This window comes from Echinops telfairi, unplaced genomic scaffold (genome assembly GCF_000313985.2).
Source record: "Echinops telfairi isolate 266 unplaced genomic scaffold, ASM31398v2 ScPeMD7_7467;HRSCAF=8505_0, whole genome shotgun sequence".
Taxonomy (NCBI): Eukaryota; Metazoa; Chordata; class Mammalia; order Afrosoricida; family Tenrecidae; genus Echinops; species Echinops telfairi.
This window is the reverse complement of record NW_022111367.1, coordinates 739786-764116: the sequence shown is the minus strand read 5'-3', so window position 1 is coordinate 764116 and position 24331 is coordinate 739786. Positions and strand designations below refer to the sequence as shown.

Below are 24331 nucleotides of genomic sequence, written 5' to 3'. Positions count from 1 at the left end.
CGACTTTCCACTTTAACCTTTGTGATAAACGGATCTTGTCCCCCCCCCCCCCATCCATCAGGTGGAAAGCAGAATTCTTGAGCCTTCACTTGTTCTACTTCTGGAGTATAATCTGGAAGAAGAAGCTGGTTTGGGGGAATTAGGGCATTTATGGAGGCTAAGGGGCTAGTGTCTAGGGCTGCCTGTCAGGCAGCCCTCTCAGATGTTTGACTGCCCACTGTGACTTCTGAGTCACCCTTCTGGTGAGGGCACCACTGCTACTTCAGTCGGTTTTTGGACAGCTTCAAACAGTGTCTTGATTTGGCCCTCATACTTAGTGAGGTTTCCCTGGGTGGTTAGAAATCCTCTTTCCTGCCAGATTGAAGAGTGGAGAGTGGAGAGTGGGGTGGAGAACCCAAAACTCATATTTGGTGTCAATAAAGAGTATTAATGTTTTCCCTCTGCTAGCTCAAGGTCCTGTGACAAGGCTATGAGTTCAGTCAACTAGGCTGAATTTCCCGGGACAGGGGATTAGCTTCAATGACTTGGTGGATGGAAACAATGGCATAACCAGCCCTGCACACTCTATCAGTCATAAAGCTGCTACCAGACACAGTTTACTACAGCCAGTGGTTGGTCTTTAAGGTCTGGTTGAGGCAAGTTAGTATTAGACAGTAGCTCAAAGGAGGTATAGAGGGGGTCGGAGTCTTCCCCAGGGTCAGGGAATAATGTAGCTGGATTGAGGATGCTTCAAGTCTGGACAGTGAAAGGGTTCTCTATAAGAAAGATTTAATAGGTGGCTATCAGAAAGCCAGTGATAGCCTTTAGCTTGTAGCACTTCAGAGGTCTTATGATTAGTCAGGCCCTCTAAAGTTCCTCCTATTTTGATCTTCACTGCTTCTTGGAATAAGAGGGCTATGGCAGCTATTGCTCATAGACAAGGTGACCAGCCAGCTGAGGTGAGATCTAGTTAGATCTTTATGCCACTGGCTGAGGCTGGGGTCCAAACTTCTGCATCAGCACTCCCAGGGCTAGCCCCTTCCTCTCAAGAGCATACAGGAAAACTTCTTTGCAGAGTCTGGGAAACCTAGTGCTGGACCCTGGAGCAGAAGAGCCTTAAGAGCCTACTACATTGCTTTGCTCTTTGGGCCTAGAGATGCTCGTAGCCGGCTCCGTGATTCTGGCTTGGGCAGCTCCACAATTGCCCTCACTTGTTCTAAGGATAGTCCTTTCTTTCCTTTTAATAAAGCTAATCCCAGGTATATTACCTCCTGTTGCACTAGCTGGGCCTTGGCTCTAGAGACTCTATAGACTCTTTCTGCCAAGAAGTTTAAAATGTGTACAGTGTGAGCAATAGACTGTTCCCAAGTGGCAGAGCAGATGAGGAGGTTGTCCACATAATGTAGGACCATGCCTCCTTCTAGGGCAATGGTTCTCAACCTGTGGGTCATAACCCCTTTGGGGCTCGAATGACCCTTTCACAGCGGTCACCCAATTCATAACAGCAGCAACATTACAATTATGAAGTAGCAACAATTTTTTGGTTGGGGGTCACCACAACATGAGGAACTGTATTAAAGGGTTGCAGCATTAGGAAGGTTGAGAAACACTGCTCTAGGTCCTGGCTTAGGGCTTGTCCAAACAAATGGGGGATAGCTCAGAAGCCCATTGGCAACACGGTCAAGGACAGTTGGTGTGACTGCTCCTGTTCTCATTTCCACTCAAAAGCAAAAAGGAACTGGCTCTGTTGGTACAGCAAGATGCAGAAAAAGGCATCCTTTAAATCCAGAAGGACTTACCACTCTGTGGAGCTAGGAATTCCTCCTGAGTATATAGTGGGGTTAGGTACTACTGGGTGCAGTGGGATCACTGCTTCATTTATTGTCCTGAGGTCTTGAACCAGCTGGTTATTTTTGACTGGTAATACTGGGGTGTTATAGGGGGAGTTAACAGGGACTATAAGTCCATGCTGGAGGAATTTATTAATAAGGGGTTATAATCTTTTGATGGCTCCAGGTTTTAAAGGGTACCGCTGCTGGTCGGGAAACAGGGTGGGTTCTTTGAGGAAAATTTTTACAGTAGTTGCATCCTTACTCTGCCTGGGACTCCTGTGTCCCAGACTTCAGTTTATGGAACTTTCTACTGTTCCTGTGGGGAAGTCTGCTGCTCCTTTGCAGTAAGGAACATTTGGAAAGCTGTAGTGGGATGAGGATGAGGTCCAATGACTATGTACATGGGTAGCTTAGACAATACACCTTGGCCTAGGAGAGCAGCTGGACATTCAGGGACTACTAGGAAACTATGACAGAAAGAGAAGTTGTCCTATAGGCACCTAAGGGGTTCTGTAAAGTGTTTGACTACAGGTTTTCCTAACAGTCCCAGGATGGTGCAGGTGGAGGGTGCCAGGGTCTGGGAAAAGGAATAAGGACAGAAATAGGTGACCCCAGTACCTAGGATGAAATTTCCCGACCTACCTGCCACATTGATGCTTACCTGAGCCTGCAGACCAGTAACAACTATCCCCTGCTGCTTGGCTGTCCAGGCTGGGCAGCTTCAGTATTCAGTTATCCACTGCACACTAGCCTGTGGGCGGCTCCCATCCTTGTTATTTGTCATAGAACAGAGCGCTGCCCAGTGACCAGTTTGTTTGCAGTGGTGGCATGGCTCTTGGGAGGCCTATTCTGGTTAGGGAAATTCCTAGTTCAGTGACCTGGCCACCAGCACACATAGCACTTGGTGCCTTGTTCAGGGGTCTGGGAAACCTGGAAGACATTCAGTGGGCATCGGTTAGCAATGGTGGCCAGTAGCAGTGTATGGCAGATATTCTTTCTCTCCTCCTGAGCCTGGGCCTCCCCTTCCTTGTCCTTAGTGTAAAAGTTGGCATTAGCACTAGTGACCATCTCTTCTAGAGTAACTCCTTCAGGCGTCAACACTAACTTCTGGAGCTTTTTCCAAATGTCTGGTGTGAACTGTGTGAGAAATTTGTCCCTGAGCAAGACTTGCCTTTCATAGGAATCTATGTCTACAGTTGTGTGATTCTTTGGGGCCTATTTTGCTGCTCTAAGAAACCTATGGGCTTTCCTCAGGCCCCTGAATAGCTGTCACTTTGGCATAATTAATGGCCTTTTGTCTACCTACCTAACAAGTCCACTTGTGCTACATACCAGAAAATGTTCCCGTACCCATCCATCCTTGGGCTCATTATAATCCCAGGTAGGATCAGTAATAGGCACAGCTGTTTCTCCTATTGGGTACTTATTGTGCATCACATGTACTCTCTCTGCAAACTCCCTAGCACCTTTTATCATTCTTTCCTTCTCAAAGTCTGTCATAGTCTGACCCAATTTGACCATTACATTGTTCCAAGTTAAGTCATAGGCTAGGGTGAGGTGCTAGAAATTTTCTGTGTACTATTCAGGTTTGTTAGAGTAACTGCCCAGGTCACTTTTAATCTGCTTGAGTTCAATTTGGGTGAAAGACCTGTAAATTTCCTGGGGAGAAAACTCCTCAGCTGTCTCTATTAAGGGTAGAATATTGACAGGGTCACCTGTTTCCCCAGCCTCTACAGGTTCAGGGTCTGAGGGTGTTGTGGCTTGGTATAGTAGCCTTCAGCTTCAGGGCCTCTTAGGAGGCCCTGGGTACAATGGGAATGAATGTCTTTGCTGTTTCTCAAGAGAAAAAATGCTTTAAGGGAAGGGAATTCTTCCCTTTCTGATCCCTTTGTAGAAATGTTTTAGCTGCATCAGGGCCGGAAGGGGAAGTGTGCTTTCTTTGGCTAGGATTCCCCATCACCTAGAATGTACTGAGGCCAGATGGTGTTGCAGAATGAGATCAGCTTCTCTTCCTCCATTGTCTGAAGGTTAAATCTATCCCAATTTGACAGGATACAATGGAGTGGGCTTCCCTTTGGCAATGATCCGCCAACCCCCATCTAGAAAACACAATCAGCAGTAAAGTCGGGAGAACCTGGTGCCCCAAGGTCCTAACTGGGGCTCTGGTGAGAACCACATCTATGCTCTATGGGACACTAGCCTCAACAGGTGCCTCTGTTCAAGGGAGGGGGTCGGGGGACCCAGTCTTTGCCAGCAAACTTGGTCCCAACCATTTTCTAGATGACAAACAAGGTGGGTCACTGCTTGGAATGGCCACCCAATAGCTTTCAAAGGTGACCACTTTCACAGTGGAACTGTATCAGGAATGTGCATGGCCCCAGGCCAGAGGCAGTGGTGCCGAAAAACCCTTGAAGACAAAAGTTAGCAGTTACTCAGGGGCCTGGCTTCCGAATGTGTTTGGCCCAGGCTTTGGCAAAGGAAACCCAGCCGGTAGAAAAAAGAACAAAAACTAAACCAGCACACTGGCAGGATGCTAAAGCAAACACCAAACAGGACTAAGCAGCTTGCTTATAAAACAAGGAGAAAACAAAGGGGAGAGGAAGGGACGTATGTGGAAAACCCCGGGGTCAACCACCGGGGGTCTAGGCAGAGGCTAGTCTTCAGGGGAACTGGGCTGGCCAGCCCACTAAGTACCACCACCACCCCCTCACCCCCCAAGTGGTGGAGCCCTGGGCACTATCTCATCCAGGGTCATGTGCTCAGCTGTCCTACAACAAAAAATGGCAGCCAACACTGGGTGGCGCCATCTTGCTGGGGAGCAGAGAGTCATGTGGTCAGGAAAATGGTGGCTGCCACGTGTCGTCTACTCTGGAGTCAGTGGGAAGCAAGCAATGGGAAGCAGAATCCTGCAGAGACCAACAGGGTTTACCCATGCACACGCAGCCATTTTGCTGGCCAGAACACAAAGTGAACCACTGAAAATAAAAAAGGGTTTTGGGGACTGAAATTCCCAACACTGTAGGCTGTAGTGTTTCGATCACATCCCAGGAAGTGTAGCTGGGGAAACATGCAAGGCCCCGGAAGCACAGAAAGGTGGACCCACAGGCCCACGTAAAAATAGGAAGCACAGATAGACAGAAACAAGGGCAAGGGACTCCTGCTATACATTATGCGTGGCCCCATAGCAGGTCTTGGGACATCCACAGCTGTGTCTTGGCATGAGAGGTCCAGGCTGGTGTCTTTTCCAAACTACACACCGTGCAATTTTAAAGTCTGACTGAGCTGCTTGTTTCCTCGGTTTCCCAAGGGTGGTGAGGTGAAAGTCCAAAAGGTGCCCCAAAAGCCAGTGAGGCCAGAATGGGCGGCCCTCTCCAGGAAAATATCCAGAGCTAGACTTACCTTGAGGTGTAGCCCAAAAGCTTTATCTCCAAGTCATGTGAACCACAATGTTAGACTTTTCAGGTGGGAAATACTTGGCTTCGCATGAGAAAGAATTCACGCCAAAGCTTGGTTTGTGATCCAGGTGGGATTTTATAAAGTCCCTGAACAGCCACACGTGGTAGTCTGAGGCCAGAGAGACCGTGGCATGGCCGAGCAGGCATAGGACAGTAGCCAAATTCAAAGTGGTCTCATGGGCAAGGTTATTTGAGGTACTGGCTGGGAGGCATGGTCAAAGGTATTAGTTGATTGTATTTGATGAATTAAGCCCGCCTGGGCCTAGTTTGGGCTGCCCCAGTGTACCACCCACCTGGCTTCGGGGCCTGAATTTGGAGCATGCCCAGTTAGTCTTTATGGCTGGCTATGGGCTCTCCTGATTCTCTTCCAACTTCCTATAGTGGTCTTCAGGCAAGTGGAGGGACGAACCCCCTGTCCCTGTTCCACTACCTATCAATTCCATGATGTGTAAAATACTTCTTTTTTACCAGGAACAACTTAGGTGTCTATTGTGTAAGTATTAGCCAAACTAGTGAGCAATGATTCAATGCCATTGCAACATTTTAATGTAAAAAATAATATACTGAAGTAATTCTAGCCTGCTTTCTTCAAAATGAAAATGATATTGAGACAATTTGTATTCAGCATTAACATTTTTTCATGGTTTTTCTCCATGAATGCAATAAAATGTACTTCAAATTAATTTGATAATTAGAGTAAATTTCATTTTAAGAGCACCAGTTAGTAACAGAAACTTCCATGCTTCATATCTTCTTAATATGAAATAAAATATATATGGCTCTTCACATTGCGTTAAATGAATTCAAAGGGTAAAACAATGGAAATCAAGATTGCTTTAAAAAAGTAACCAGTGATTTTTTTTAGACGGATGTCCTTGACATTTGTTTCATTCCACAATGGACATTACAGGCTATTATTGTAGGCATATAAAAAAATCAGGTAACAACACCTCTCCCTGCTATTCCTTCCCAGATTATTTTCATTCACTCAAATAAACTTGCATTCCTATCTTGCAGGAGTAATTGCAAACTGCAGTCAGATGTAGGAGTTGCTTAATCAGATCTGAGAAGCAAGCTTTAATGACCATGCTTGTAAAAAAGAGAGCAAATGAATATTATTGCGCTTGTGTTTTATTTCTGTTTCTAATTTTAAAGAGGAAATCATGCATTAATCAAGCTCTGTGCTAGAGTGAAGATGCACGTTTTAGAATCATCCTTTGGTCTGCTTTGATAAAACCACTATTGACTATTTGCTTTGTGTACTAAAACCCCAAATCATTGCCATCGAGTCAATACTGATTCATAACAACCCCCTATTGGTTTCCGACACTGTAGCTATTTACAGGAGTAGATAGTCCAGTCTTTCTTCGGAGGAATTGTTATAGTGAGTTCTAACTGCTGACCATGGGGATCGCAGCCAACGATACCATCAGGGTTCCTTCTTGCTATGTATAGCATGACCTACTTTGAAACAGTGTGCTCGGTTACAGTATACCCCAATTTTGGTTACAATAATTTTTTTCTGGACTCAAAGTGTAGCTTGATGATAATGAAGGTTAGAGATGTAGTCAGTGAAAATCAAACAAGAATTTGGAAAACTCAGTTTCAGAGGCAAATGGAAAGTAGATTAAATGGTTTAAAAGGAGAATGCAACTTTAAGAGAACTACATGGACACACTCTTTCTGGTAAGAGCACAATTGCTTTGATGGCAACATTTTTTTGATGATGGAGATTCTGAATCTGTTGTTCTTAGTTGTCACAAAATCAATTCCAACTCATAGTAAACGTACACACACACACAACATTCCGTGGTCCTGTGTCATCATCATTATTATTGCAATATCAGATTATTGTTGCAGTCACAATCCAGCTGCTTCAGTGTCTTCCTTTTTTTCTACCTTACCAAACACAAAATCTTTCTCTAGAAACTAGTATAGCTTCCTGGATTATTTTCTCAGCATACAGATTGTATAAGTGTGGTGAAAGGATAGGATTCTGACACCCACCTTCCTGATTTTAAACAATGCGTTTATCCATTTCTTGCCCATGTGAATGCCTCTCAGTCAATGACATGAACATAGTCAAATGTTCTGGTGCCTCTTACAAACATGTGAAAAATACATATGACAAAATTTCACTATTTTCTGTTCTATGGAACATCCTGACTCCATTTCTTTGAGACAGGTTTAGTCATTGTTCTGGCATGCTGAAGAATCTAGTCTTCACCAACACCATGTGTCAAAGACATTGCCTATTCTTTAGAATTCCTTATTCATCGCTCATCTTTAAGATGCACAATATCATGGCGTTGGTCACGTGCACCGTAGTTCACAAAGTGACATTTTTGCTTTTTAATATGTTCAAAAGGTCGTGTGCTGCAGATTTACCCAATGCAATATTCTGTTTTATTCCTTCTTGACACTGGTCTCCATGAGCATCAACTGTAGATACAAGTAAAGTGAAATCTTTAACAACCTCAGTCTATTCTGTTTATAATAATGTTAGTTATTGGTTCAGCTGTGAGGTTGTTTTCTTTATGTTGAAGAGTAAGCCATACTGAAAACTATAGTCTTTGTAATTCACCTGTAAGTGCTTAATTCCTCTACACTTTCAGCAAGCAAATTTGGCTCATCTTCATATCACAGACTGCATAAGTGTGGTGAAAGATAGGACTGTGACACACACCTTTCCTAATTTTAAACAATGCTGTTACCTTTTTCTGATGACTACCTCTTGGTCTATGACATGAGCCCAGTTAATATTCTGTTATTCCAATTCTTCTCAATTTTATCCTTAATTTGTTATACTACACAGTTTTATGACTTTGATCCTCAATAACATACAGGTAGACATATTTTCAGTATTCTTTATTTTCAACCAAGATCCATTTTATAGCAACAGTGATATTTATCATTTAGTTTTTGTGTCAACTTGACTGGACCAGAATTCTCAATGGTTTGGCAGTTGAGGCTTCTGCCATAATGTGATGTAATATAATGTAGTCCACCCCATGATGGGACAGCAAAGCAATTTCCACGGGAGTGTGAGCTACTCCTATTTAAGCAGGCTTTAGAGGAAGGCTTCTTTTTTCCTTTTTTCTGATCTGGATCCTGCATCTGTGTCATCAACCTTTGGTTCCCTGGACTTGAACTAAAAGCCTGCTGTACTTCCTGATGATCTTGAATTAATTTATTGTTGCTTCCAGCAGCCTGTAGCCTTCCTGCTTCCTAATTCACTGGCTCAGCAGCTACATGGAACAGGAAAAGCTTCCAGCTTAGCATCTGACCCATGAACTTGACCTTGACTGGACTTACTGCTTCTATAACTGTGTGAGCCACTTTATTGATATAAATTGATTTTGTTATATACATTTATAAGCATCATTGGTTTTACTTCTCTAAAGAACCTATCCTAACATTATATCCTTTCTTCCATGTCATTTTTCAACTTTGGATTGGATATCTGGTAGTTTCCTTTCCATGTACTACTATAATTCTTTGTGATGATTTTCAGGAACATTTTTCTCAGGTGTAATATTGTTTGATAGTTTACACCTTCTATTTGGTAAGCTTTCTTTGGAATGGGCACGAATATGGTACATACTGTCCATACTGCTAAATTTCTTGACATAGAGTGAGAATTTCCAGGATTCTTTTTGTTTGTTGAAACATCTCAATTAGTATTCCTTCAATTCCCAGAGCTTCCCCCCCCAATGCCTTCAGTAAAACATATTTCTTTCCTCAGTATCTTCAGTATGCGATCATATATGTATCATATATGCGATCATATATTAGTCTGTAAAACTAATTGAACATCAAACAATTCTTTTTGGTACAATAGCTGTGTTATCTTTCTCGTCTATAAAAACATATCTCATATTATAACTGTTCTATTGACATATAGTTCACATATCATGAGAATTCAGTGATCTAAATATATATTTTTTTCAGTGATCTAAATATATTAAAAAGAATTGAGTTTTCATCACCACAATCAATTTTATAACATTTTGTTTCATTCTTGTATACATTATAACAAACTCCTCATTTCAATCCTACCTTTTCTGTAATATCCCCAAGACTCTATTAATCTAGTTGCTCTATCTATAGATTTACTCATCTTAAATCTGATATAAAGAATATCATACAAAACATAAAATTAGCAACAAAATAAAATTCAGAAACCCCCCAATCCAAAAATAGCAGAAAATAATATAAAGTAAAATGAGTTAAAAGGAGAAACAAAAGGGTAAGTTGTTATATTTTAACCTTACTATATATACAATAATTTATTTTCCAATACATTATGTCTGAAGACAACGTTATTGACAACCTTGGTCAATGGACCAAGGGAATTCATTGCAAACGTATTCCGTGTGGAGCTCTGTAAATGGATTTGGGGCTTTCATTAGTCATCTGCAGCCTTCTGCAAACTTTGTGCTCAGATTTTAAGTTCTAACACTGCCCCATTCTTCAATCATTGTTTTATTGTTAATAATCCTTTGATCACTCTGGCTAGTGTGTTTCTTCTGTGCAGACTTAGCTGGCACCTCATTGAGATGGTTGCTTGTGTTAAGATAAACTTAAAAATAAATCATTTTATTAGGGGCTCTTATAACAATTCATACATCAATTGAATCAAGCACATTTGTGCATATGTTGCATCATCATTTTCAAAACATTTTCTTTCTACTTGGGCCCTTGGTATCAGCATCTCTCCTCCCCCACCTCCATGAGTCCTTGATAAATTTTAAATGATTATTGTTTTCATATCTTACACCATCCTCTGTCTCCCTTCAACCATGTTTCTGTTATTTATTCACCCTCTGGGGGTGGGGGGCAGGCAGATATACGCCTACCCTTGTGATCAGTTCCCCTTTTCTCCCCCTTCTCCCCAACATTCCCCCAATCCTCATGGTATCACTACTCCCATTACAGTTCCTGGAGGGTTTATCTGTCCTGGATTCCGTGTGTCGAGAGCTATTTTCTGTACCTGTGTACATGCCCTGGTCTAGCTCGGTTTGAAAGGTAGAACTGGGATCATAATAGTGGGGGCTTAAGATAAAATTTTAAGACCTCAGACATTATTATTTCTGATAGCCAGACACCATATGATTTCTTAACCATCCATTGCTATTGTACCCACGTCTTCAGTGATCACCCCAGTGGTTCAGGGCAAATATGGAGCACGGCCAAATTATAAAAAGTAATTATTCTTAGAATGGGCTTACAAATAAGTATGAGCTCAAAATCCATTCATACAGCTATGGTTTGTAAATATTCCAGGCCAATTTTAGATTCATGCTAAATAATATAATAATGTCCATGGAATAGTTGATAATTCTAATAATAATATCATTAATCCAACAAATGGTATATAATTTAAAATAATGTATATATGTCTTTTAGACTAAAATACATAGAATATTACCTTATAAAAGTTAAAAATGTACATGACTGAATTGGGTTAAAGAAAACATTGAAGTTTGGACACAAGGTAAATATTTTATTAATGCTGTTTCACTAAGATTAAACTATGTCTGCAACATTAAGATGTCATAAAACAAAGAGAGTATGAAAATATAAAATATGTAGTTGTCTTAATTTGCCAATTATTGGACAGTCTCAAAACAAGATATTTGAATCAAAGTACAATGACTTTGAAATCCACAACTTTGCAATAGCTGTCATCTGCTGTATCTCACATTAGGGTGTTTCAGCCTTAAAATAAAAGGAGCATTGAAGTGCCTTTAATCTGCAGCAGGTGCTTTTTAAGGTAAATTCTGGATCAATTAGTGGGGATCGATTTCAATTCTGATCCATCTTGTGTGTCCTATGAAGAAGGTTGTGTACCTTGAAAAGACAAATTCTAAAATCTAGATAGCCTATGGCTTGTGGTTTGGGCCAACAAGGGTTGAATAGGAACTCAGTAAAAAACATATGGTTACTGATATAATACAGGAAAGATTCTCCCACTGATGGTCTGTATAAGTAATGTTATGCATTTTCCTGAAGGGCAGGCTTCCCCTCCTTTTTTTTTCCACCAAGAGAAGTTAAATCACCTTCTCAAAAACAGATACATCCCTCTCCCACCACTCCTTATCATGCATTTACATTGCAATGCACCAAACACCATTGTAGGGATATCTATTAATTTTGGATGACTGTGGTACTATGGTAGTGTTGTGAGTTTAAATAAATGATGGCAACAATAGTGCCCAGCAAAAATCGAAGAATCTTTAATTAGGCTAGTATACTGCAGGGGATTGATATGTTCTCTTCCCCTGCAGTCCCCAAAGCAGCTACAAGAAAGTTTAAAAAGGCAAAAACCAGATTGGGACTTTCCAATGAAGCAAGCAAATGTTACAGAAGCAAGAATAGCATGATTAATCTTAACATTCTCAACCATATCCCTGTTCATTTCAGGAACAACAACAAAGTTCTGGGGTTTAAAAATATTGAATGCATAACTAGACAAGCAGGTGGTAAGGCCAAAAGAGCAAGAAAACCATGTCCCTGGGGAGCCTTAAAATATACTTGTGACCCATTATAACATATTTTAATAGTTTGATTACAATATGCAGAAAACCTAGACTGAAATAACCTATACTGAGGTGAAATGAAGCAACACCCCGGTAAAGTGCCCAGGGTTAGGTGAAACTGAGGGGCTTAGGTTGTTGATCCCAAGTTAAGAGAGCCTTGTCTGATTGTTCTTTCAGTAACCATTCACAAATTGTGGAAGGAGAAACTTTCCAACAGTTGCCTACAGCCCAGTATACACACATAAGGAACATTATTTTGGAAAACAGGACAGTCTCAGCTTGAGGGGGTTGGTTCTGATCCTTGGAAACTCTCTATTCTGCCTCCTTAGATTCAGGTTTTAGGTGTGAGTAGTGGGTCTATGGGGTGACTCAGTCTACTTTTACAGCCATAGGTATGGTGAAGACAACAGTAAACAGCCCCTTCTACCTTGGGGTGAGTCCAGTTGTGGTGTGCCACTTGACCAATACCAAGTCTCTGGGCTAGAACCGATGAAGAAGCTTGGCTGGGTATGAAGGGTAAGGGGCAGTGTCATTTACAGACCGGAACACCTGGTGCTGTGCCACCTGCAGTGTCTGTAAGAACTTAAGTAATTTTTGGTTATGCATCTCAGTGTGTTTTAAGTCTTGGACTTTAGGCAGCAAGGGGGGTGGTCTCCCAATCATAATTTCATAAGGGGTAAAACCTCTATTATACAGAGTGAACCTTGCTCTTAAGGGAAGTAAAGATAGCCAGTCTGCCCCTGTTTCTAATACAAATTTATACTAAGGTTCTGTTCATTCTTTCAACCTGTCCCGAACTTGGAGGCCTATAAACACAGTGTTATTTCCACTCAACCCCCGAAGTTTTTGAAATTTGTTGTGTTACTAGTGTAGCACTAAAAGCAGGGCAGTTATCGGACCAGATTGACTAAGGCCAGCCATATCTCTGAATTCTTCTAATAACTTTTTTTGGTGACTATCATAGCAGTTTCGTGGTGGGTACGGAAAAATGCAACCCAACCTGAAAAAGTTTTAGCTAGCACAAGCAAATATTTGTACCCTTTAGCTGGAGGTTTAATTTTAGTGAAATCTAATTCCCACTGTTCTCCCGACGTTTGTCCTCTTAATCTAATACCTTGCTGGGTGGGGGCTGAAGTGCGAACATTCACCTGAGTACACATAGTGCGCCCAGTTATCACAATTTCAAGTACATGATTTTAACAGTAACCCGGGGCAACTCTGTGCTCTTATAAACCTTTTGAGCAATTTTTACTAATTCTGATAAATTTTCCCCCTTAAAACCCTCCAACTTTTGTAATTTCCTTTTTATATCTGTGGTAGACTGAGTTAAAAAGGCCAAGTTGACTGCTATGAAGTTTGCAGAGCCTTTGGATCTATGGGCGTATAGGTCCAGTAGACATCTAGCAGTCTCTTTAAAAAAATAGCTGGGGATTCATTACTCGGCTGGGTGACTTCTGTCACTTTTGATAAGTTTGTGAGCCAATGGGCCCTTAAGTCCCCCTAATAAATACTGTTGATGGTTCAGTAAGGCTTGGAGCCCTCTTGAAGTGTTTGGGTCCCAATCTGGCCTGACTAAAGGGAATTCTTTTTCTAATCTGTCTCTCTATTTCCTTCTTTGTGCTCCCCCTTGCAAGGCCCAACACAGTTTTGGGGACCTCTTGGTGAATTTGGCTACGCTCTTCTGACATGAGTGGCACAACCAACATCTGCTGGCAATGATTCCAAGTGGGCCTGTGGGTTTGAAAAACAAACGTGAAATATCCCAGTAAATCTTGAGGCTTCTCAGAAAACGGAGATGTTGGTTTTTCTAATTAGGTAAGTCACTATTAAGGAATGGGGTATATACCATCAAGGGCCTATCAGTTGGATACCCTCCACTAGGAGGAACTTCTTGGAGGGGAAGGATTGGATCCCCCAAGGAGGTCCCACTCTGGGTATGGCAGGGGGACAAAACCTATTCCCCACTTTCTCTTAGAGCACTGGGATCCTGTCTGGAAGGTCTGCTATATGAGGTATGAAGTTCACTATATGAAAATGGGGAGGAGAGGGGCTGAAGAAGAAGAATGAATCCTTTTTTTTTTTTTTTCGTCCCCTGTTCAGGTGGAGGACAGCATGACGAACAATCCAGATTGGGAGGCCTACCTTTTAAGCCAATCAGGGAATTTTTGAACTAGGCTGAGCCAAACATCAATGTAAGGGATTTGGTTCGAGTGACCTGGGGGGCCAGTGACTCTGTTCCAAATGGTGATCACAAGTTCCAGTGACAGACCACCTGACCTGAAAGGTGGGCCACTCTATTTTACAAAGTGTCTGAAGGTACCTGAGGCTGACTTTAATGCTATAGTCTCCTGCATAAGCTGTTCTAAAGTTGTCCAACATACACTGGATTTTTTCTTTTACCCTTTTGTGCAGGAGTTACCCATTCTCACAATGAAAACAAAAGTACAAACACAAAGAAATCTACTTGCCAGGGCTCAAGTTCCTGCAAGGCACCTCGGAGGGTTAATTCAACAATCCATTCACTCTGTCCATCTATATCCCAGGTTTGTGCATAAAACTACTTAATGTCCTCTAAAAGACAGTGAACACAAGTTTGAATCTGTAAGACAAAAATGTTCTTTTCTGATTAAAATTCATCTACTTTAACCAACAATTTAAACCTTCCAATATAAAGTACAAGAAAAGATAAAAACAACCAAAAATGAATTGGAATTGACTCTAAAAACAACAAAAGTGCTTTCTATCCAGACATCCAATCAATCAGGTCCATCCCTGCAAGGCCAAGAGCCAGCAATAGAGGCACCGGGAGGGAGAAGAAGAAAAGATGACAGAAGAGTTGAGAGGGAACATAGCGTGGTAGTTCTATAATCATTTGTCAAATTGAGAGGATTAAGAGTGAAGGGGTGGAGTCTAGCCTGTCAATCAGGGCATAGTCAATGAGGCCTCTGTGTTGGCATGGCCTTCTCTTGAGGATTTTGGGAACTCTTGTATTCCTTCTTGGAGGCGGGAGACACTCTCTTTCTCAGCTCTCTCCTTGGGAGATATTGCAGCTGACAAGACACATGGAAATATGCTAGTGTTCTGAGCTGTAGCAGCCATGTGGCGAACTCTGCCAGTGCTTAGATGCTGGATTCACAAGACTTATCACCCACTGGCCTGTGATTATCCTGCACTCAGCATCATTGCATGTATTTCTTGAGTCTGAAGAGGAATTTATAGGTTAGTTTTGACATATGGGCTAAAACTGGACTTAACGGACTTGATCTGAACTAGGCTGGGATGTTTTCTCAATATTCAATTGCTCTTGTATATAAAGCTCTTTCTTATATGAGTCTCCCTGGATTTGTTCTCTAGTCTACCCAGGCTAACACACATAGGAACATAAACAAAGAGACAAGCAACCAAGTTATCAGATTTCTTAAGTGATATCCTGGTTAGAAAGCACTAAGAAGGATTATGACTGTGTCTGATTGCTCCCCCCTCCTCTACCACACACACCTCCCTTAGTCTATACCAGCAGTTCTCAACCTGTGGGTCCCAACCCCTTTGGGGATCGAATGACCCTTTGATAGGGGTTGTCTAAGACTATTGGAAAACACATATTTCCGATCGTCTTAGAAACTGAGACACCACTCTGGGTCCACTCAGATGCAGATATGCCCACATATGAGTACCCAGCATGAAGACTGTTATGCATGCTACACCATGCTTCAAGACAAAATTTCATTTCTTTGTAATTAGAAATAAATATTTCACAATATATAATTACATATTGTTTTTTGTGATTAATCACTGTGCTTTAATTATGTTCAGTTTGTAGCAATGAAAATACATCCTGCATATCAGATATTTGCATTATGATTCCTAACAGTAGAAAAATTACAGTTATGAAGTAGTAATAAAATAATTTTATGGTTGGGGGACACCACAACATGAGGAACTAACTGTATTAAGAGGTTGCAGCATTAGGAAGGTTGAGAACCACTGATCTATACAGAGGGGACTGGTCCCACACAGAAATTTACCTCCTGTGGTTCAAAAATTTCAAAATAAGAGCCAAATCTCCATATCCTCCAGGCTATACCTAAACTGGAAGATAAAAGATCCAGGGTCCTGGAACTTCTCACAGGGGTACTTCCCCTGGAGGTCCTTTTTTTAAGAGCAGCCACCAAGAGGAGGCTAAAAGGACACAATGGCCATCCTTGGCAACCCCCCAAGATGTTGTGGGGTCAAGTAAATTATGACCACAAGGTCAGCTGATTTCAGGGAACTAATACATTCTCCTATACTGCAGACCCTAAAGCAGTAACAAGCAGGTTTATAAAGACGAAAATCTCACAGGGACTTTCCTATGAAGCAGGCAAGTGCTACAGAAGCAAGAATAGCATGATTAATCTTAACATTCTGAACCACATCCAGGTTATGGGAAACAAGGTACATTTCAGGAACAACCTCCAACAGTGCTTTCCGAGAAGGGAGGGGAAGGGGGGAGCAGGTCACTTAGCAGTCAATAGAATGGACTTACTGTGGCTAGTTTGCCTCAGTAGGAGCTATTTGTTCCTCTTCCTCTCCCCCTGTATTAGTTCCAATGCATGCTAGCTGATAGCAAGGCTAGTCACACCCTGGTCTCAAGGGTCAGAGAGTATTCACTGAGGCTTAATCCAAGTGAGGACTCTGCAAATGAATTTTGACTTTTTATTGTCCTCTATAGCTATCTGCAAATTGAGTGATCAGAATTTAAGGTCTAGTACCATTCCCTCCTCCAGTCTTGGAATTTATAACCTCTGGATTGCAAAGACTTCTGTGTTTCTTCTGTGAGGACGTAGCTGTCACCACACTTAGATAGCTGCATGTTGTAAGATTAGTCTTTAAGATCCCAGACACTATTCTTTCTGATAGTTGGGCACTATATGATTCCTTCACCACATTTTTCTACAGCATCCATATTTTCAGTGGTGTTTTGCTGAAGTCGAGTCTCTAATAGGACCACATCCTAAAATAAATAAAATAAATTGTTCTTGGGTTAGGCCTACAATGATGTGCAAGTTCAAATTACACTCATACATCTATGGTTTATATCTGTCCCTAGTCCACTTAAGAAACATTACTATTATTTCATTGGGGAATCTTATAAATCACTCCCATGCAGTAAGTATATGGTAATTATATTGATATAGTATCATTAACTACTCTGGATATTTCATGTATGTGGGATAATATAGGTGGGATGATAAAATGATATAGCTGCTCTGGAGAAAAGCTTGAACATTCTTAAATATTTAAATGGAACTACCACCTAATCCAGCAATTCTACTCCTAGGCTTATACTTCAAAGAACTGAAAACCAAGATGCAAACAGATACTTGTATACCATTGTAGCACTATTTACAATATAAATTTTATGAAATAAAAAAAACTACTAAAGGAAGAAATATGACATGCTGTATTCTCTTTTACAATCTGATAAGAACGAGGGCAATCTTTTGTGGTGAATATCATCTGCTATATATTGTGTTCCATGCAATTGTATTCTACCAAAATTCTGTGATTAAATCTTCACCCTTATGCCTGTGAATGCAATGCCATGTGAAAATAGGGAATTCTTTGTTATGCTAATGAGGCCATGTAAGTATAGTGTATATCTTAAGCCAGTAAATTTTCTTTTTTCTTGTTAAGTTGTGGTCTGGGTGAAAATTTATGAAACAAATTGGTTTTCTTTTCTTTTTCAAAATTCTCATTTTAAAAGTTATTATTAATTTGTAGTTAATACATATATCATTCCATAGTTCAATTACATCAAGCAGAATTGTTGGTTTTCTATCCAGTAATTCATGCACATTTTGTTTCATGACATGATTGCAGTCTCACCAATGTAACAACATTCTTCTCTTTCAGTATTTACCATTTTCATTTGCCCTTCTTTTCTAATCCTCTTTACTTTTAAGCTTTATTCCTGGGCAAATGCTCCCCTTTTGTGCATTGAGTAGGGCTATGTCATGAGAATTAATTGTTCTTAGGTTAGGGTGACTGTTAAGTGTGAGATCAAAATTCATTCATCTATCTACAGATTATATTTTCTCTGATTTACCTTAACAACATCATCATTAGTGTTTTGATTAAGGACATTGTGAATGACCATTATGGGACTTATGATAGTTCTATTGATATTGCTATTAATTAAGTCAATGGATTAGAATTTTAAACCCAATCCAGAAAAATTAAGTATACCTATATAGGATAGTTTTTTGGTCAGAATACATGGGCTATTGATTTGTACAGATTAACAACTTAGGTGATTGGACACAATTTACATAAATGAAGGTTGGAGATAGGGAAAACCTTTAGATAATGTTCATTCATAAAGGTTATACTGGACTAAATGTTATAAAAAGGCAGAGTATGGAAATGGCATGTACATCTCATATACGTTTGTCTTGAATTGCTGGTTATTGGGCATCCTCAAGACATGGCTTTGAACCAAAGGCAATGGCTATCTCATCTATGGCTTGGGGAGAGTCGTAATCTGGTTCTTCTCACATTAGGGAACTTCAGTCTTAGGCTCATGAGAGTATTTAGTTCTTTAATATGCTACTGGAGTGTCTTAGGTAAAGTCCAGTTTGCTTGGGAGTTCCATGTTTGATCCTTCTGATGTGGCCTACAAAGGCTATTGTGCTTCTCAAAAGAACAAGGTTTAAAGTCCTGGTACTCTATAGGGCCCAGCCTAGGTCCCTAAGGGGCTGAATAAAAACTAGGCAATAAGTGCCCAAATAGGGACATGGTACTGAGCTTATACCTCCGTTTGTGATCTATATAATTAATGTTGAGCAATTTCCCCCAATGTTAGGCTGTCCCACCCAGTTTATCCACTGACCAAAGCACAGTTACCTTCTCCAAGATAAACATGCCCTGCATCCCATCACCTCTTCACTTCGGGTTCCAGTTAGGTTTTTTAATCACTCTTTTAAGAGTATTCGTTAATTTGGGGTGAGTGTAGAGTAATATTATATGACAGAAAAGGGTTGGTCTTCTTTGTCTCACTGCATCATGGGAAATCGACCCAGTTGAAGTGAGGCTGTCCCTGTTGAAGTGGTTAAAATGTACAAATAAGGTGGTGGTATATGGTTCATGAGCACTTGGCAGGCACACTATCTCTCTGTCTGAGAAGCTTCAATAGATGTCTAGATGGTTAGGGAAGAGAAGTCTACATTTGTCTTGGTGTTTATTTTTATAGTAGTGGTCTCATACTGTATTTGTCCTTTTTGTGATTGACTAATTTCACTCTGTAAAATGGATCCCAGGGTCATCCATGTCATGAGGTATTTCATCACTGCTTTTTAAGGAATTCATAGTATGCCATTGTGTGTATATATCAGAGTACTGTTTATTCATTCTACTACTGAGTACTTGGACTGCTTTCAGCTTCTTATTGTGAATTGTGCTGCAATGAACATGGAAGAGCATACGTCTATTCATGTTCTGTTTCTTAATTCTTTGTGGTATATGCATAGAAGTATTGGATTTCTATTCTCAGTGCATGTTTACAAGCCCACCAACAATGTATAAGAGTTTCACAGTCTTCACATCCTCTCGAGCATTTATTGTTTTCTGGGGGTTTTGTTTTGTTTTGTTTTTTAAATTGGGCTATCATTGTGGACGAGTTTCAATCTCTTCACAACCTCTCCAGCATTTATTGTTTTCTTTTTTTGGGGAATTGGGCTATCTTTGTTGTTGTAAGATAATCAAGGGTATTTTTAAAATTTGTTTGCCATTTGAGTATTATTTTTATTGAACTGCCTGTTCATACATTTAAGCCACTTGTAAATTGAGTCATTGTTATTTTCTTAGTGAGATGGTGTAGACTTCTATAGATTTTAATCTTTAGACCCTTTTCGATTGTGTTGTTGCTGAAGATTTTTCCAAGCCTGAGGGCTCTTGTTTTACTCTTTTTATGAAGTCTGTTGATACATATAAATGTTTTCTTTTTAGTAGGTCCGATTCGTCTGTTTTTTTTTCTATTGTGTGTGTTATATTATTCTTGGTAGCGTGTATGCCCTGAAGGAGGGCCCTTAAGTTTGTATTAATTTTCCTATTAATGATCCATATTGCTCTGAGGTTTATAGTTAGATCTATCTTGAGTTTGTTTTTCTGCATGAGAAGCAATATGAGTCCGGTTTCATTCTTCTGCATATGAATATCCAAATATTACAACAACATTTTTTTAATAAACAGTCCTTATTTCTTTTGTTATTTTTTCACCATTTATCCAAAATGAGTTGACTGTAGGTGAATGCATTTGCTTCTAGCCTTTCTATTCTGTTCCACTGGTCTATGTCTCTATCTACCAGTCTCAGGATATTTTGATTATTGTGGGTATGTATTAGGTTTTGAGGTCAAGTAGTATGAGGTCACCTACCTGGATCTTATTCTTTTTTTAAAAAAGTTATTAGTTTGGATTTAATATCAATTCATATTTCAATCATGTCAAATAGAATCATACAATTGCTATCACAATCTGTTTCCAAGTATTCTTTTTCTACATGACCTCATGGACATCATCTTCTTTTTTCCCCATCACCACCATTGTACTCCCCGCCCACAAACTCCTTATTCCACTAGCTGTCCCTCTAGGTTCATCATTCCTAGGTTTCATATACTGAAAATGGAAAAGCATATAATACAGCTTCAAAAGGGTCATGTCCATGGACATAACACCTCTGAGATACACTCTAATGTGAACAAACAAAAATCAAAGAAAACAATACAAACCAAAAACACAGAAAAATTTTGAATCCAGATAAGGCCTATCGCACATCATAGGGGGAATCTACTGACACAATTTTAACTGTTCAGGTTAGATTTATGCCTTTGATCTTCTATACTAATCTCTCCCAAGCACTCTGTTTAGTGACCACTGCCCTCAGTTTTAGATGAGAGGAGTTATCCGGAAGCTTATTTCCTATATAATTCCACAAATGAGTCTTGGGCTCCCACTGTCATCCACCATTTCCTTCTGCACACCGGAGTCTCACAATGTAGACGTTCATAGCGGTCTTTCTTTCAGCTTCAGGTTATATACATTCCAATCTTTCAGTCACTTGCATGGCTGCTTGTTTGGAGTCAAGACTTTAAGACACCAGATGCTATTTCATCTGATAGACAGGCACCATCTAAGTTACTCACCACATTGTACTATAGCACCCATATTTCTGTGTTCCATTCCTGAAGGCAAGTGTCGAGCAAGACTGTGATATAAGACCTAATTGTTCTTAAGTTGGAGCTAGAATTTACTGAGAGCCCCAAACCCATTCCTGGATCTATGCTTTTTCAAATATTTGCTGTAACCTGGGAGTTAATACCTATGTCATATCAGTCCATAGTTTAATCACGTAAAAAAGAATCATACAATTGCTTCCATAACCAGTCTTCAAACATACTTTTCCTTTTAGATTCCTTTACATCATCTCCCTTTCATCTTCCCCACTCCTCTATATCCCTGCTTCCCCCAAAGCCCTTCCTCAATTTGCTTTTACTATAGGCTCAATGTCTCTGGGATTCACTTATAAAAAAACAGAAAAATGCATAACACAACTTCAAGAGGGTTAACCCAATGGCCATGTACCTCTGAGATACACCCTAATGTGAACAAACATAAGTAAAGTAAAACAGAATGTGCATCAAAGGATTGCCAGAGTAATATGTATCTTAATACAACATGTAGCTACATACTACATATAGCTAATATAACATAAAGCTACATACCTACTACATACAACATTGATGTAGCAAGACCTTGTTTGTCTGCCAACCAGCAGCACACCACTCTTGGTACAGTTGTCTTCTGCTTCCTCAGACACTATGTATTTTCTGGCTTAAGGCCTCAGGTTACAAGTGTGTCTGAGGTAGAGTCCAGTTCACCCAGAGGAATTCACACATGGGCTCTCACTGATGCAGCCTTTGGATCACCTACCCAGAAAGTCAGGATTCAGTGTCCCAGTGTCCCATGGCACCTGGTGAGGGCTCCTGAGATATCCCCAGAAACCTTAGTTCAATATTGCCCACTGCTGCTACAAGCCACTAAACACACTCCCCATCTAATGTCCCCCGAGTCATCCTCACTCACTCCTACCCCCACCTGAGAGTCAGCCATCCTTCACCACCTTCCAACAGACATGCACACATGTTCCCCGAAACTTGACTGTTTGCTCTTCCCTCTCCTGTGATGCCCCTTCCATCAGTATACCTCATCCCTCTGACAGGGCCACCTCCCTCTTCGGAGAACCTCAACCACATGACAACCATTCATCAGACAGCACCCCTGACCAACCCCCTCCACCGACCATTTGATTCCCATTGTTGTGAGGGGCCTTCTGGCCAAGTGACCTATACTATACTTGCCAGGAGTGGATGATGTTTGATTCATTGGCACTACTCAGGATCTTTGCCAGGCTGTCTTGTCATCAGTCAGAACATTGGCTTCTCTACAAGCTTGAGTTTGTGCTCATTCTGTCACGTGTTCCTACTGCAGTAGTCTCATACAGAATTTTTCCTTTTGTGCTTGACTAATTTCACTCAGCATAATGTCTTCCAGATCCCTCACATCATAAGGTGTTTCATGGTTTCATTGTTGTTTTTTTGGGATCAATAGTATTCCATTATGTGCATATACCAGAGTTTTTCTTTTTTAAGTGTCTGCAATGAAATTTATCCCTGAGGTCCAGAAAGCAAAACAGGGCCATGCATTACAGTGTTTCTGTGGCAGCCTTTTGGGCCAATGCCTGCCATGGGTGGGGCAGGAACTGAATTTGACACAGATGCCCAAGCAGAAATTTTTTTAATTCAATCTTCTATTGATGGGAATTTAGGCTGTTTCCAGCTTCTTGCTATTGTGAACTGTGCTCAAGGAACATGGGGGAGCAAGCGTCTATTCATGATCTGTTTCTTATTTCTTTGGGGTATGTGCTCAGTAATGGTATTGCTGGATCATATGGTATTTCAATGTTCATCTTTTTTAGGTATTGCCATATCTCCTTCTAGAGTGGCTGTACATATTTATAAGTCCATGAGCAATGAATAAACGTTCCTATCTCACCACACCTCTCCAACATTTGTTGTTATTCAGTTTTTTTAAAATTGGGCCACAATTCAGGAGGTAAGGTGTTATCTCATGGTTGTTTTAATGTGCATTTCCCCCATGGCTAGTGCCCAGGAGCATTTACTCATGTACTTATTAGCCATCCAAGGATCATTCTTTATGGACCAGCTGCTCAGGTCCTTTGACCACCTTCTCAACAAAAATCCAATGACAAAAAAAATAAAACAAACACAAAAAAAATCACAACACAAAAGCAACAAAAAAGAAAAGCTTGTAGTTAGTTCAAGGACTGTTTATTGGCCTTTAGGAGTGTTTTCCAGTTGAGTCTGATGGGGTGCCAAGCCCTGGCTCTAAAGTCTATTTTTGGTATTCCCTGGGAACTTCCTTGCTCTGTTCCCCTTGTTGTTCTGTTGCATTCCCTTAGTGTTTTTCCTCGGTGTGGTGGTATTAGATCGGGCAGAATTCCCACACTGTGTCTCCAGTGTTGTCCCCTGTAGGGCTATGGGTCAGTGAAGGATGTCATGTCTCATACTGGGAACGGCCATATAGTCTTCTCTGTGGATTGGCTGCTCTGAGCAGGAATATTGTCCTCTAGGCTTGGTGGGCCAGTTTGTGTTCCACTCTTTCTTCCTCCCCCTTCATTTGGTCCCATGTGCTCTAATCAGATATGGCCCTCTTTCTGAGCTGCAGCTTCAGTGCTGTCCTCTGAAATAAATTCTTCTGGGGGGAGGAGCAGGTGTCCATGAAGTTAGGATTCGGGCAGGTTCATACAACTCTTATCACAATCTATACATACATCCGTTTTATGTCAAACACATTTGTACATTTGTTGCCCTCATCATTCTCGAAATATCTGCTTTCTACTTGAGCCCTTGGTATCAGCTCATGAGGAAAATATGTCATAATTAAACTTATGGAATATACTAACATTCATACAATAGATCTATGAAAATGTATAATTCTTTTATTTCTAAACAACCTTTCTATAGTCCTTTTTCTTATATTTATTATATAAACCAAAAGCAAATTGTTATGTCTTGTCTTAACTACACAATACTACTATTGTGCTGTTTAAATATGACTTTATCTATATAAAAATTCTTAGATGTGCTTTAAAATACGTCGAATCAACCAATATTTATAATTTGTCTACTACACAAATGTTCTGTTACTGGGCTATAGTTAAACTAATCATATTTCTGCAGTCAAAAGTTGAGATTGCATAAATGAGATTTAAATACATGTAGAAATGAGTTTTACATAGTTGTTTAAGAGCATCTTGAAATATTTCAAAAGATAGTTAACATGTAAATCAATTTAGTTTTTTAAACATAAATTGCTACATTAATTTAGAGAGGGACAGATAACTTTTATCAGCCATGGTCTGAAAGCATTCTAATTTTTGTTGGATAATCTAGGTTACTGACTGAG

At 40.4% G+C, this 24331-nt stretch overlaps 1 non-coding gene across 1 annotated transcript; it reads right to left on the bottom strand.

Annotated features, from left to right (window-relative positions):
- Positions 1-22491: 22491 nt before the first annotated feature.
- LOC115873217 lies at positions 22492-22624 on the bottom strand. The gene has a single exon (XR_004048289.1). It is a non-coding gene; the product is annotated as a small nucleolar RNA SNORA5 (small nucleolar RNA).
- Positions 22625-24331: the final 1707 nt, after the last annotated feature.